The following is a 6,646-nucleotide window of genomic DNA, read 5'->3' as shown; positions in this document are numbered from 1 at the left end:
TGAAGTCTTTTGTCTTTTTTTTTAATCCAAAATTATTTCTTTAAATATTTTATCCTCTTCATTTTTATCTGTTTCTTCTTTTGGGTCTCCCATTATATAGATGTTGGCCCTGCCCTTCTAAATTTCTTAGTGTTTATCTGTTTTATTTATCATTTCTTGCTGCTTTCTAGAAGAGTTCTTCTGATTTTTTACTTCACTATCTTGCTCCTTAGCAATCTATCTCTATCTATCCCATTTTTATTGTAAATTTTCAGGATTTCTGTTTTAATATTTCTGTCTCAGATGATAAATATTGTTTGATTTGTGGTCTTTCTTTTGAGATAGTTGAATTCTTCAGCTGGTGGTTATTTTAGGCTTAGAGCCCATGTTCTCCTCCGGTATCAGCTCTTCTCTCTGATAATACGCAACAGTGAACACCCAAAGTCTGTGTTGGTCCAGATGTGTTTTAAAACAGGAGAGAAGATGAGTCAAGGGTGGAGAGCCTTGGACACAATAGAACCACTGCTGATCTCTTGCTGCTACACCAACACTTTACCTTTGAAACTTAAGGAAGAGTAGCATTGGGAGTAGACTAGGTGGAAGTCCTAACCCTAAGGGTTTAGATGAGTAATGCTATAAGACTGATCTTGACTGTTTTCATTAACACCTTTCCTCAGAAGAACGTTAAAGCTGCCCTGATTTTGTCCTCAAGGAACTAGTGTCAGGTGAAGGGGCAGATAATGATTTTTCCAAGGCAACCTAAAAGAGAGACCATTGCAGAACTTATAAAGCTTTCTTCAACCTATTCTCCCATTGCACATACAATAGCCCTCTACCCTAGGCTGAACCATCCAACCCCTCATACCATTTAGGACAGACTTTAGTCTTCCCAGGGATTTTTCACTGATTGTTATTGTTGTTGGTGCTGGTTCCTGGAATCCATTCCTCCCTCTCACTTCTACAGTTGCTCCAGAGTTGCTTTTGGAGGTAGGAGCCTACAACTCAGGCTAGTCTGTCATCTTGGCAGAAAGCAGAAACAGACATTTTTATTGCTCTTGGACAGTAGTGCCATTGCAGGGTCCCAAAATATTGAAGCAATGTGTATAGTCACTAAAATGTACCATAGTGCCCACTATCCTTACCAGCAATATGTATAATTATTGTATATTTTTTCTAATTCAATAGAAAAAATGCATCTCATTGGTTGATTTATGTTTCTTTGTTCTCTAATGAGGTTGAAATGTTTTCCCATGTTTATTGAGTAATTGGCTCTCTTCTCATGTGAATCGACTATTCATGACATTTGCTCATTAGCTATTATGGCTTAGTAAGTTTTTTTTGTTTCATTTATTCAGACTTCTATAATCTATTTTAATTTACTACTTACTCACATATTTTGATTGGCACTGAGGATTTTTTGTAAAATGCATTATAAAAGGTCTTTATAGTATGATAATAGTAATAATAGAAGATCTGGTGATATCACAGTGAAGTAATTTTCCAAGATCTCTCTATGAAATAGAGACTTTAATTCTTTTATGTTTTTTATGTGCAAATGTTATTTTTTGCATGCATTCAAGTCTGTCAGTATCTTCCATTATTATTTTATCTACTGTTTCTAAGCTTGTAATTTATAAAAGTATCTTTTCACAATCTGCAAACGATTAAATTATATTTTGTTCTGATTTCTAAGCTTTGGTATTTTATTAGCCAATCTTTTAATTCATCTGAAATGGATTTGGGGGATGATGGGAAAAACGTTTAAAATGCAAAAATTACAAACTGACTTTCAGAATGGATTTTCTCTGTACCTTTTATCCAGCTAAATTATTACTACAGTAGATGACATAAGACTATGAATACAGGCATTGCAAGAAAGATAAATACTCTGTTGTCAAAAAAAGATTGCCCAGCCAAAAGAAAATAATGACAGAGATGAAACTCATAAAATGTCCTTATCGAGAGACTGTTTGGGTTTTATTTTGCTGTTCTGATAGCTTGATTGTTATGTGAAGGGGTGCAAAGGAAAATGGAAAAGGCTAGCTTATTTTAACTCTTTATGTTATTGTAAAATTGCCTCAATAATTCAAGAGGGAGCTTGAATTGCTACAGCTGGTGCTGCTTAGAATGGACCACATGCAGTTTTAGGGATGAGCTGAACCATGATTATTCTACTTTGCTTAGATGATTATCCTTTTATTTCCTGAGTAAACTCGGTACCAATGATTCACTTCATTTTTTCAGTTTTCCTTTGAGTCAAATGCAAGTGCTAATGAATTTGTAATGTATACACTTTTATTCTTTGATGACCATATTGTGTACAGAACACGCTCAGCTGTATTCATTCACCTTACTGAGAACTGTCAGTCACATAAATGCTTATCTTTGGCTTCTAAGCAGTCTTTGTAAAACAAGGGGAAAAAAATCACAGGTCCCTTTTGCTAATGGTCTGGAAAAATAATATACCCAGATGACAAAAATGTTCTCAGCACCTTTCCTGTGTGTGTTCTCCCTGTGGAAATAATTTGCTTTATTGAATTTGTACAGTGCTTGCCTTCACCCTGGTAGAAGGTATTTATCAAGCTGCTTTCAGACTTCACGCCTGGATAATTGTGTTGCTTGAGTTCTTTGCACATTGATTGTCAAATAACTTGAACTAAGTCTGTTTCCTTCTTTGTACCTTAATGTTTTCATTTGCAATAATGTGTTGCTCCAATCTATTTGAGGATTAAATTACTCAAAATATATTTGTATAAATGTTTGAGGATCATAGTTAAATTTCTTAATTGCAAAGGAGAGGTTAGAAAAGAAACAAGAGGAAATATAGTTTTAACCTATCTACCCTAATGGGCAACGGAAGCTGCTAATTTTTATGGTGATATTATCTGGCCTTTGCCAGATAATGTATTTTTGTGGCTGTAGTTGTTGTTTTGTTTAAAGACCACAGCGTCTAACATATATTCATATTCCTTAAATAAATGCATGAATAAAATCCAGCAATTCAAATCCAGCAATACTCCAAAATTAACTAAAGAATATATGCAAATTTAAAATCAACCCATTACAGCAACTAATTTGAAGAAAGTAAATTAAATCATTAGACAGATAGGTCCATGCTTCCTTTGAATAAATGTAATACTATTTTACAACTTTAAAAATAAATACTGTGAAAAGGCAATTAAGAACAGTTCTACAGTACTTTGATTTGTTTTGGTCTGTTTTCTTATTCTATTAGAAACGGCTGATTAATATTCCTGTTGGATTGTGTAATTTAGATTAAATGAAGAAAAACAGCACAGTGTCATATTTCAAGTTCTTTTTGCTGGATTGTGAGATCTGGCTTCTACCGGACTTTACTACCTAGCATTAGGATATCTTTTTTAGGTGGATTATACCCAATAGAAGTCGCAATCAAATGATAGGTTCCCAAGCTGGAGTTCTCCTGTTAGATTCCCTGTCCTGTTCCTACCCTCATCACCTTCCTGAGGGAATAGGCTCAATGAGGGTGAATTATCAAGCAGGTGAGATATGAATGTAGCAAGAGAATACTGGGCATCTGTCTAGGTGAGAGGTGAGAGATGAAAGAATTGTAAAGGAAATGGGGGAACACCAAAAGGTAAGGAAGAATTTAATTTCACCTGAGACTATCTTTGTTCAGTGTTCATTTTTCTCAATCATTCAGTGAATCAACCAACATTTATTGAGCACCTGCTGTTTGCTAGTTCTGTGTCAGGTTCCATGGCAGCTATGTAGTTGTCAAAGACAAGCCTCTTTCTGTCTTCAAGGAGTTTATAATCTAGAAGAAGAGATAAGATGAAGACATGATGATAATAGAAGGTAGAATGAGATAAAGGTCATAGGGCTTCATAAATTCATTCATCCTCAAATTCTTCTCCCATTTACTCTTAAACCCACTCTAAACAGGCTCTTACCTCCCCCACTCCTCTAAAATTGCTTTCATACCGGTCACCAATGACCAATGACTAAATCTAATGGCCAGTTTTCAGTCCTTATTTGACCTATTAGCAGCATTTGTCACAATCCATCATTCTCCCTTGAAATACTTCTTCTCTTGGTTTCTAGTACTACACACTCTCTTGGTTTTCTTCCTCTCTCACTCTGGTCACTTTGTATCTTTTATTGGCTTATCTTCTCTTAGATTTCTTTATGTGGGAGTGTCTAGAACTTGGTCATTGGCCCTCTTCTCTTCTGTATCTACATTCATCCCCTCGATGATGCCATCTGGGCTTATCACTCTAAATACCACCTCCATGCTGATAACTTTCAAATTTGTATCTCCAACCTAGACCTATTTTCTGAATGTGAGATTTATGCAACCAACTGGATTCTTGACATTCCCACTTGAATGTCTAATAAATATCTTAGACTTGACATGTCCAAAACTGAATTCCTGATTTTCCCCAAAAAAACCTACCTAACCCACAACTTCCCTTTCTCAGTTTATGGCAACTCTATCCTTCTATTTGCTCAGGCTGATGACCTCGGAGTCATCTGTAGTTCCTCTCTTTCTCACATCCCGTATGCAATCCTATTGGCCCTATCTTGTTAAAATTACAAAATTTTGGCCATATCTCACTATCTCCACTGCTACCACTCTGGTCCAAGCAAACTGTTCATGTCAGGTTCTCCTGCCTTTTAACCAGTCTCTGCATCTATTTTGCCTCTCTCTTTTTCAGTTTATTAACAACCTAGCTGCCAGTGTATTTCTTTTAAACTACAAGTGCGATCACGTTATTCTGTTAAAAGCCCTGAAATGACTTCTCTTTTCACTCCACATAAAAGCCAAAGTCCCTACAAAAAGGGCTCCAGATGATGTGATCTCCTCTCCTACTATTCTCTCCCTTGCTCGCTCTGCTCTAGACTCACTGTCTCCTGCTATTTCCTGCAAACACCAGGAATGCTGTTATCTCAGGCCCTTTGCACTAGCCATCTTTCCACCTGGAACACTCTTCCCCCAGATATCTGCAAGACGGACTTTCTCAGCTCCTCCAAATCTTTGCTCAAATGCCGCCATTGCAATGTGCCCCCTCCTGACCACTTTATTTAATACTGCAAATTGTACACCCCTATTTTTATGCTTTACTTTTCCATTTTTTTCTATAGCACTTATTGTTTTCTACTGTGCTATAAGGTTTACTTACGTTTATCATCTATCTCTCCCTGCCAGAATCTGAGCTCCATTATGGAAAAGATCTCTGTCTTCTTTATTCACTGATATATTTCAAACACCTAGAACAGTTCCTAACACACTGCATGTGCTTAATAAAACTCGTTGAATTGAAATTGAATTCATTCAATATCTACTTGACTAATATAAATTTATATCTACCATATGCCTGGACTAGATGCTTAATATTCAGGAGCAAATAATGTAGACTTCTCTTTACATGCATGGAACTCATAGTCCAGCCAGGATCATGGACCCTGAGCAAGTAATTGCTGTGTGATGACTGTTGCAACAAAGGAGCAGAAAGCATTATTGGGAATGCATATGAAGAACTTCACTGAGGCTTGGGAGTGAGCAAAAGCCTCCCTTAAAAAAAAAAAAAAAGACCTGAATAAAATATGAGTGGGTATTAGCAAGTGGGGACCGCAAGGAGAAAGTTCTAGACTGAAGGAACTAGTTGGGATGGAACCAATAAAGGCATGAACAGAAGGTTTAGATGGTTCATTTATGGCTGGAGTGAGGAGGAGATGCAGCATGGATGAGATCACATTTTTAAAGTGAATTAAATCAACCAAGTAAGATGGAAAGGAGTTATAAGGGGGTGAAGGTAGAAGTGTGCCAGGTGAAGAGACCAGATTAAGCTCAAATTTAAGAGGCAAGGAAGTTGGGAGCTTATGTGGTTTGATTTGCAGGAGCATAGGGTTGGGCTCTTAAGGGAAGCACTGACAGAAGAGAGGTAGATTGTACCAGAAGGTAGTAGGGAAGTCCTGGAAATTTTTTGAGCAGAATTGTAATATAATCAAAACTGCACTTAGAAAAATTTCATATAGTTGCAGGGTATGGACACTAAGAACAAATGAAATTAGCAGAGTTGGTAGGGAAAGTCTACTGAATCTCACCTTCTACTTAGAAGGCTCTAGGCAAGGACCTTGTATCTGTTAAGGGGTGAAAGACAAAAGCATGAAAATTATTTTTTCTTTTTTTTTCTTAAATTTATTTTTTAACTAAAACATAAATGATTATTCATACTTATGGGGTATAGGCTTGATGATCAATATTTGTGTGCAATGTATGATAATCAAATCAATATTATTAACATGTTCACTATTACAAATAGTAATTATTCTTTATGTCACTTACCCAATTTCTCCCTAACCTCCCTGTCCCTCCTGCTTTCCCACCTCTAGTAACCATAGATCTGTTCTCTCCTTTTGAAAGTTCATTGTATTATTGTGGTCTGTCTTCCTTCCTTCCATCCTTCCTTCTTTCCTTCATTTCTTTCTTCCTTTCCTTTTCTCTTAGCTCCCACTTGTGAGTAAGGACATGCAGTATTTCTCTTTCTGTGCCTGGCTTATTTCACTCAACATAATTTTCTCCAGCTCATCCATATTGTTGTGAATGGCAGAATCTCATTCTTTTTTTATGGCAGAGTGGTATTCCATTGTGTAAATATACCATATTTTCCTTATCCAGTCATCC

This window comes from Galeopterus variegatus, unplaced genomic scaffold (assembly GCF_000696425.1).
Source record: "Galeopterus variegatus unplaced genomic scaffold, G_variegatus-3.0.2 Scaffold131, whole genome shotgun sequence".
Lineage (NCBI taxonomy): Eukaryota > Metazoa > Chordata > Mammalia > Dermoptera > Cynocephalidae > Galeopterus > Galeopterus variegatus.
The sequence above is the reverse complement of the archived record's forward strand: the minus strand, read 5'-3'. Positions refer to the sequence as shown.